Genomic DNA, 9,404 nt, shown 5'->3' with positions numbered 1-9,404 from the left:
AGTTTTGTTGATGTTTCTCAGGTTGTGTAAGTCATTGAGGCCAACAGGCTTTCACATGTATTGTCAGAGGTACAGTTACTATAGAATTTAGTTTATTTGGTTACATTTTGGTTTAACGTCAGGTACTTATATTTGCTGCAGGTAAATATGCCACAATGTGTAATGTAGACAAATACTAGTCTGTAAAAATAAATGATGAACACACATTCACACAATACTGTTCAATTTTATTCAACAATTTCACTACCAAGTTGAATTTTCCATCTGGCCATATCATAAATGATTCTGGTATGCAAAAATTAATGCATAATTTCATGACTAACAACACTTTGGTAACTGACAGTGTATAGTTTGTGATAAACTCATTCTTAACATAACTTTTATAATTTGAAAGAATAAAGCTACTGGTCGTGAGGGTCCCTTTTAATTGCCATATCACAATATGCTGTTTTAAAACTGGTGCGCAAGTGAATTACGTCATATGAACTGTTATGCAGATAACATTTAGTGAATGCATAACTAACAAGCACTCTGTAAAATAACAATCGTAATAACAGGAATTTAAAACACTTGTAAGAATAATGGTGGGTGTGTATGTGTGTCCACCATAGAGGGCTTGGAGAATTTAGATCATATTCATTGTTCAAACTGAGCTTCTGCTATTGAACTATTATGCAGGTAACATTTAGTAAATGTATAACTAACAAACACTCTGTAAAATAACAAAATTATAACATGAATTAAAAATGCATAAGAATAATGGTGTGTGCGTGCACGTGTGCGTGTGTATGTAAGTCCACCATAGGCTGTTTTAGGAATTTAAATAATTTCCCAGTTTACCCAGACTGAGCTTCGTAGAATAAGATCAAGGTCATTATGGAGATCTTGGAAGGTTAGATAGTTGAAAGGTAACATCAGCAATTGAAACTGGTGTGCAACTGAAGCTAGTAATTTGAACTGTTGTGCAGGTAGCGAGAGCATAACTAATAAGCACTCACAAGCAAAATAAAATGATAACAGGAATTTAAAACACTTGTAGGAATAATGTGTGTGGGTGTCCGCCATTAGCTGCTTGGACAATTTAGATCATGTCCATTACCTAGACAGAGCTTCTGAGAATAAGATCAAAGTCGTTACGGAGGTCTGGGTAGTTCAGATAGTTGACAGGTAACATCAGATGACAGCCACATGTATGAGCCTGTGGTCGACACTGGAATGTGGTAGTCTCGATGAACTGAACTGTGATGTTGTGTCCACAAAGGACATCTGCCCTTGTGCAGAAGCGAAGGAAAGCCTTTAAAACAGAACTGTCACACTCACCGATGTACCTCCTCAAATGTCTTGCCACGGTGTTTTGAGCGGCTGTCATCTGTTCAGGGAATTTCAGCAGATCCTTAACACGCTTTGGATTTGGGATATGCCCTTCTATTACCTCAACAAGTTTCTGTGGATACAAAGTATCTGCCAGGGTTTTCAGGATGGGCTTCCAGCATTCAATGACAAACACTGGTGTCTGGATTAGGGTCTTGTGACCTAACTGAGACAAAAGTCCTGCAATATTGTTTTCAGTGGCAAGGTGGTAACAATCGTGTGCATCCAACACATCCAATAGGTCCTCTTTGTCAGCTGATTCAAATGATCTCAATGCAAGCTCAAGGATCTCCTTCTCTTCTTTTGACACATACTGTAAAAAGGTCTCCATCACACTAGTGTAAGTAGTTCCATACAGGGTTTCTTCTAAGAATGGAAGCGGGAGAAGCACTGGGAAATACCTGACAGATGTCCAGCCTGTCACAAGGACCCTAGCAATTGCTTACCACTCCCCTACTTGATACTCATGTCTGAGGTAGGGTGTCTTTACATTTGTACCCAATGTGCATTTGTTGTAAAATTCTCCCCAGAATTCTGACAGGCAGTCACGCAGCACACCTTCACCTTCGCCTTCCTCCAGCTGTCCATTGGGAAGCTTCATTTTTATTTGGGCATCTTTGGTCATTAGATCTGGGTCAACGAAGGCTGCTATAAGGTCAGCAAGACAGTACCCCGACGCACTACAATAGTGACCTTTGGCTTTAAATCCTCCCAGGGCAAAGTATCCTCCAAGTCAACAGTATCTGTTAGTGGCCCTTGAACCATTACTTCACCATCTACGTATATAGGTGGGCAGCATCGATTCTGCATCACGAGCTTCAGGCAAAGCTGCTGCTTGGTCTGGTCTGTCTTCTTCCACGCCTATTCCTTTTACTTCATCTTGGTTGTGAAAGACCATTTCCACATGTGATAGCTCTTGATACACCAAGAGGTCTGTCACATCTGAGTCTGACAGTAACGTTAAGTCAATTGTGTCCTCTGATGTTGATAATTGACCTTCATTGACACCCTGTGAAATATCCGAAGGTGTCAAAGGATTATCAGTTAAGCTGTTTGTTTCCTGAACACTTCTCTTGGTGCAGAGGTACAATCTGAGTATCTTGACTTTGTTTTTCTCATACAAATCCTCAACTGTACTGTCTAGGTCAATGTCATTTTGTGCAAAGTCACATGTGGCGAACATGGTCAGTCAGTTTCAGAGACTTGCAGAAACCATTGGGGAAAAAAATAGACTCAGCAGTTGTTTGGATGTCACGGAGTTTTGCTTGCCTGTCCACACAAATATGGCGGGTCCCACCCCCTTTTTTTTAGCTCGCACCTGTTTGAAAGTATTGTTGTCTGCAGAAGTGAATCCACCCTATTTCTAATCTTCTCACGGTTTTCTTTGCATTCTTATTTCCTCTTAATTTATCCCATGTCGCCTGTCTCTTCTTAGCCTTGTTATCTGGAGCACAGTACTTTGCCCTTATTCGTTCTAGGAGTCCATCTTGCGTAGATGTTCCGTAATGTCCACGATGGTTACTGCGGCAGAAGGCTACAGCTGCTAGGCGATCTCCGTAATGGGGGATATACTTTGCCAGATCTTCTTCAGACATCAGTGTGACTACTGATGAGTCAATCTGCAAAATATAAACAAGAGTTTTTTTTTAAACATCATATAATGTCGTGGATGAAAACACATTTTATACACTGAATATTTGCCAATAAAATTAAAGTATATGCATAAATAAAAGTTCTAAGACAGAAATGATTATTTATAGAAACCATAAATACACCACAAACTGCTCTGTTAGGGATCTCTATCAGTGCAGGAGGGCCCTTGGAATTGTTGTAACTAGCCCCTTATGGTGTGTGTGTGTGTGTGTGTGTGGGTGGGTATGTGAGAGAGAGAGTAAGAGTGAGCTTTCTGTGTGTAACTATGTACATATTGGATGCAGGGTGTATACTACAGAATATATTGTATAGTGATACAGTGCTAAGTGAGAGAATAAGCAAGAGTCATATTCAAAGTCAAGTAGTTAACCATAGGATGTTCTAGAGGCTGCATTTTGATTGGGTGTTACATCTTGTAATTCTGTGACCTTATGGTAGTTATTTGTAGATGAGTGTGGCATGTCGAATTTTTTGTACTGGAGCCCTGACGCCCTGCACAAGCGAGAGATTTTTGCGCAAAATGCCCCCTATCCATGTTACACACCTCTGTGAAGCTATTAGGTTCAGCTAGAATCTCAAACCAACCATTTTTATCCATACCAAACACTCATCAAACACCAAGCATCTAAATCAGCTTATATCACAACATAAATCGCTCTGTGAACGTCTCGGGTTACGTATGTAACCCTTGTTCCCCGAGAAGGGGAAGGAGACACTGCGTCGATGACGACACAATGGGAACGCCTCTGGGCGTAAAACCGGATGAAAGTGTGAGGAATGGCCCAGCCAGCTGCCTCACACAAATCCTGGAGCGAAGCCCCTACGAGGAGGGCCCTAGAGGCCGCCATGCGCCCTTACGGCCATAGGTGAAGGTAACCCACGCACCTGATAGGCCAGGGAAATAGTCTGAACAATCCAGTTGCTGATCGTGTGTTTAGAAGCGGGGAGCCCAGCCTTGGGGGACCCGAAACACACCAACAACTGGTCTGCTTTCCTCCACCGGGAGGACCTCAGAGTGTAAATACTCAGTGCTCTGACCGGGTAGAGCAGATGAAGTCTCCCGTCCTCCGCCGTCACATGAGGTGGGGGATGAAATGCCTGCAGCACCGTAGACCCTGCCAACCTGGAACCTTAAGGACATAGCCCGGACAGGAGTGCAGAATGGCTCTGACCCTCCCCGGGGCAAACTCCAGGCATTGAGGAGAAACCGAAAGTGCCTAGAGATCCCCCACCCTCCTCAGAGAGGTGATAGCGAGGAAAAAGGCCATCTTAAGGATCAGGTGCTTGGCCTCAGCCGACTCCAGGGGTTCAAAAGGGGGCCTCAGCCAGCGCTTCGAGAACCACCGCCAGGTCCCAAGTGGGAACCCTGGAACGAGTCATGGGTCTCATCATACGGGCTCCACGGAGGAAGCGCACAACCAGTGGAAGCCTCCCGAGAGGCCCATCCCTCAGAGGGGCGTGGAACGCCGCCATGGCAGCCACATACCCCTTGGGTGTGGATGGGGAAAGGCCAGCAGAGAAACGGTCCTGGAGGAACTCCAGTACCATAGTCACCGGGCAGGTAACTGGGTCCACCGCCCGTTCTCTACACCAGGTGGCAACACATTCCACTTCAGGCCGTACGTCCTTCTGGTGGACGGGGCTCTGGAGCTGAGCAACATCTCGACTGCTCCTGCCGTCAGGCCCGCCTCCAGGAACTGGGCCCACTCAGGGGCCGGACCCACAGTCTCCACAGCGTGGGGCAAGGGTGAAAGACCTGGCCCTCTGCCTGAGACAGCAGGTCCCTCCTCAGGGGGACCTGCCATGGTGGGCCCTCGAGGAGCGATATTCTGTCCGAGAACCACACTCGGGCCGGCCAAAACGGGGCTACCAGCAGTAGACTGACACTGTCCTGATGGACCCGCTCCAGAACCCCCGGCATCCACTGCCTCACCAAACAGGCCAGTAGCCCCTCGGGGCTGGTGTTATGTGTAGGTCCCTGGTGGCACCCTGAAGCGGAGAACCGCCAGGGAAAACTCGCCGGCGACCCACGGTGTGTGAGCCTGATCCTTTTCCAGCTGCAGCCCCTCAAGGCGGGCAGACTGGTGAGAGCTCGCTGGCGGTTAGCGTGTCCCGAGCACCAAGACGGTGGGAAAACAGCGCCTGTTGCCTGAGCCGCCACAAGGGAGGGGACCTCGGTCAGCCTCTCGGGGGGCTGTGAGCAAGAGAGCGCCGCCTCGCATCCCAGTTTGTTGAGGGGGATTATGGGAAGCGACGCTTCGCTTCTGGCTCCGGCGGTAGGAGCTAGACGAGGGCTGAGCTCGTCTCTCTTCATCCGTCGCCGTCCTGGACCCAGACTGGCAGGGGAGATATTGCTTAAACGCCTCTCCCTGCGTTTCAGCGTACTGAAACCTGCTGATGACAGCATCCACCGCCTCACCAAACAGGCCAGTAGGAGAGAGGGGCACATCCAGGAGAAAAGCCTTCTCCTTCCCCTGGATGCCCGAGAGGTTGAGCCACAGATGGCGCTCCGTAGCCACCAATGCTGCCATGGAGCAGCCAATGTTTAGTAACACAGAGCGTTTAAGTCCGTAGCTCTACGGAGCTCAGTCAGGTCCTCCTCAGAGGGACCTACCCCTAGGTCATAATCTTGAGAAGATCGGCCTGGTACGCCTGCAAGATGGCCATAGTGTGCAAGCTTGCACCAGCTCGACCTGCTGCTATGTAGGCCTTGCCCACCAAAGCGGATGTTTCGTCCAACACAGCTTGGTGGGGAGCGCCGACATCTGAAGGAACGAAGCGAGGGTGGGAGAAAGATAGCTCGTGAGCGCTTCCTCCCCCCAAGGCATTGTTCCGTTCTCTTTAGCCGTGCTGCTTAGTTTCTGTCACGCTGCTGTAGTCCAGCAGAGGGGACACAGTCACAGCCATGCAGAGCATGATTTACATAACTCATTGTGCAAATCAGTGAAGAAGGCGGGGGTGGCGCTCAGGCTGCAGAAAAGCTCAGCGGATACTGCCGGCCCGCGGCTCCTGCCCCGCCTCTCATAGCTGGGCGCAGTCTAATGACGTCGGCCTGGCTCCCGGAAGTCATCCTCCATGATGCTAAGCATGTCTAGCTCCTCAGAATCAGACTATGCAAGCCTCTCCAAACTCATACCTCGGGCGGGAGAAGCTGAGAAACGGACTCCCGAATGGGGAAGAGAGGAGGCGGAGTCAGCAGACGAGGAACGGGAAAAAGCCTCGGCAGTCCCGATGCCCTCGGAGATGTAGCGCTGGGCGCCCCATGACCGAAGCCACCGCGCCGCCTCAGCGACCGCCGGGCGCGAGCCACGGGGAGAGCGCATCCGGCCGTCTTCGGAAAAGAGAGCCGCACGGGACCTCAGCACCCTCAGGGGCAGGGCCTCACAATAGCTGCAAGCAGCCCCCTCGATAGCTGCCTGGGCATGTGGCATCCCCAGACAGGAAACACACAGGATAGGAGTGTCGCCAGCCGTGATGTAGCGTGGGCACAGAAAAACACATCGCCTGAATTGTTCACCAGCCATCTCTTTGTCTGCCATCTGACTTCCTTCCAGGTAAGAGCTTCTTTGGATTTGCTGTAGCTTTCTTGGTCTTCAAACATGCCAGAGTGCCTGCTGAATAGAAAAAGGCTAATGTGTCCTGTGTGCCGGCGTGCTTATATACCCCTCCAGTTACGCTGTCACACGCTACCGTTCTAGCAACACCAATAGGATTGGAGTAGTTTCATTCATAGTTCAGCCCTGCCACGCCCAGAGGCGTTCGCATAGTGTCGTCACCGACGCAGTTCGAGTTCCCTCGAAGGGGAACACATGTCTGCAATTACTGCCATCCATATATGTCTCATCTCATTGTATGACGGGTCAATCAAATCGCCAAACTCACGGACTAGTTAGCTGGAGAACAATAACAATAACCGCACCAATATACATATACAATTACAACCGCTGACTTACTTTAGCACACAGTCTTTATCGCCGTCTAGTGGCCGAATTGTAGTAGTTTTACAGATATGCCATTTATCAAATGAAAAGTCTGCTCAAAAGAAATCATTCATCACTGCATATTCACTGTATTTATCAATATTTCAATGTTATGGAAGCTTTATGTAATTTGTAACGTGGTTGTATGGACATAAATAGTGTTTTGAAGAAAACTCAACATATAAACAGTAAATACATCCAAAACACAGCCATTCGCCTGGGTATATTTCTTAGAATTGTATAATAACTGTTGCATTATAATCTGCAGGATGGTGGTTTCAATGTTGATATTGTTATTAAAATATAGATTTTATAGCAGGCAAGGATGAAAATATATTTTCCTTTATTGCATCTCCATTTCCTCTGTAATGGCAAAATAAGTTAATTTGGATTCATATTCCTTAGCTTCTGACCTATCAAAGGAGACCAGAATTATGCATCTAGGCCTAATGGTTGAGGAGTTATTTCTGATTAATTTTGGGTATGTTATTTTAGGCGTTTTTCCTAGAAATAGGTGGTAGTTTCTCACAGGATAAGCAATAATAATAGCAGCAGACATTATGTATCACTCTGAGGTACATCTAGTCTATTTAAGTCTAAATAAGAGGCAATCAACTGCACCATACTGTATACTACAGGTTAAGAATTTACTACTTTTTCCCTGAATGAGCTAACATTACAATAGATTCTTCATTAGGGAAATTACATCCATCCATCGTCAACCGCTTATCCTGCGTACAGGGTCGCGGGGGGCTGGAGCCAATCCCAGCTGAAATTATATGTATATAAAATTAATATTTTCTAATGGATACCTTGTCATTTTTTAGTTTGTGCAAAATGTCTTGTTCAATTCCACGGTCTTGCAGAAATTGCAGTAAGGGGTCATCCTGCCCTTCCATTTTAGGAATCTGTAAAAGAACAAACGTCATCAGACAAAAATACAAGAAGAGTTGACTGAACTAATTGTTCATAACCACAACAGGTTGATACAAGCTAGTTATCAGAAACGAGTGTTCAGAAGTTTAGGAATTTTCACCACTTAGTTTTCCTCCATCTATATCAGGTAATTTTCAGGAAAGCAAGCTTTGCTCCCCTTAATAAGGGGAGCATGCTTTATTGACATTAATCTCTATATTTCACTATCATCATGGATCATGCTGAGCGTCAGACATTCAGCCTGAGGGAGCGCTCACTGACCGTCCGCAGCGGGCCAGTCGCTCCGCGACTCCTGTCCCTGGTCCGCCCCACTCCCATCGCCGGTACAGGATTGTGTCGCTAGTACGGCCGACGCGCTGTGAACGGTTCGTGTTCGTTCCCTCTGGCTACATGAATATTCGGCCTACGTATGATCCATGCGCTACTGCAGCTGGATCTCCCTACAGCGCCACGCAACTTTCTAATCTAAATTATTCCCTCTCACGGAGAAGAGAAAGGTCAGATCGCAAACACAGCCACAGCTGTTGTGTCAAGCGTAATTGTAGCAAAATTGCTAGGCTACATATGATGATAATAATAATCATAATATAATTAAGACAAACATGCCTCATACTCTCACAGTCAGCTAGTAAGGAGTCTAGTCTACTAGCACAGTCAGCACAGTCACAGTCGAATCTTTGAGTTTTATATTGAGTTTTTACGCAGAACCTTACTCGGCGAGCATGTAGAATTCGGCATAAATGTCTGAAGAGATGTTTGATAGCGCTAATCGCCTTCACTTTTCAGCAGTTGGAAGCGTTAGGATGCTAGCCTCACATTCACCGACTGCCTATGTGGTGATTTTAGACGACTTATGTAACGTTGATTCTCAATTTTCAAATTTCTGAGCTGTAACGTTCACTTACATGTTAGGTAGCAGATGGGGCTGTCTGATTAAGTTACAAACCTGGCAGGCTAAGTTAGCTTTAGCCTACTGGACAGTTACCATGATTAGCCTAAGTTGCACTAAACAAAGCATGTTCTAAGCTGCCATGTCGCAGCCTTTGTGTTAAAGTCAAAGTATGAAGTGAAATAATTTTTGTTGTTGCTACAACACCCACCTGTAGTTTCCTCTTAGAGGGAGCTGCCAGGACTGCTCTCCTTCCTGGTGTCGAATGGTTGCCGTCAAATGAGCCGTCCAGATTCCTTAAGGCCACAGGCCTTGACACAACATTGCAGCCTCGCAAAATTAATTCGTGGCCTCAAAAAAATAATTCCTAGCCTGAAAATAATAATTCGTGGTCTCAAAAAAATAATTTGTGGCCACGAATTAATATATTTTCCATTAATGTCACCAGGGGGGCTCCGTAGTTTTCTTATTTATCAAGAAGTTTAAAAGTGATTTCTGTTTTCTACAAGAGTCTCATTGCACCAAGACTTGAAGGATGAGCTCATGGATCTGAAAGGTCAGCTGGTGTTACTATT

General features: G+C 46.4%; 1 long non-coding RNA gene across 1 annotated transcript; it reads right to left on the bottom strand.

Moving 5' to 3' along the window:
• Positions 1 to 206: 206 nt before the first annotated feature.
• On the bottom strand, positions 207 to 9,404 carry LOC119884732. Its single transcript, XR_005441062.1, has 3 exons — positions 9,041 to 9,404; positions 7,817 to 7,912; positions 207 to 2,990 (listed from the first exon to the last, which is right to left on the bottom strand). It is a non-coding gene; the product is annotated as an uncharacterized LOC119884732 (long non-coding RNA).

This window comes from Micropterus salmoides, unplaced genomic scaffold (assembly GCF_014851395.1).
Source record: "Micropterus salmoides isolate LMB-PRFRI ecotype aquatic unplaced genomic scaffold, ASM1485139v1 Ms_hic_scaffold_10, whole genome shotgun sequence".
Classification (NCBI taxonomy): Eukaryota; Metazoa; Chordata; class Actinopteri; order Centrarchiformes; family Centrarchidae; genus Micropterus; species Micropterus salmoides.
The sequence above is the reverse complement of the archived record's forward strand: the minus strand, read 5'-3'. Positions and strand labels throughout refer to the sequence as shown.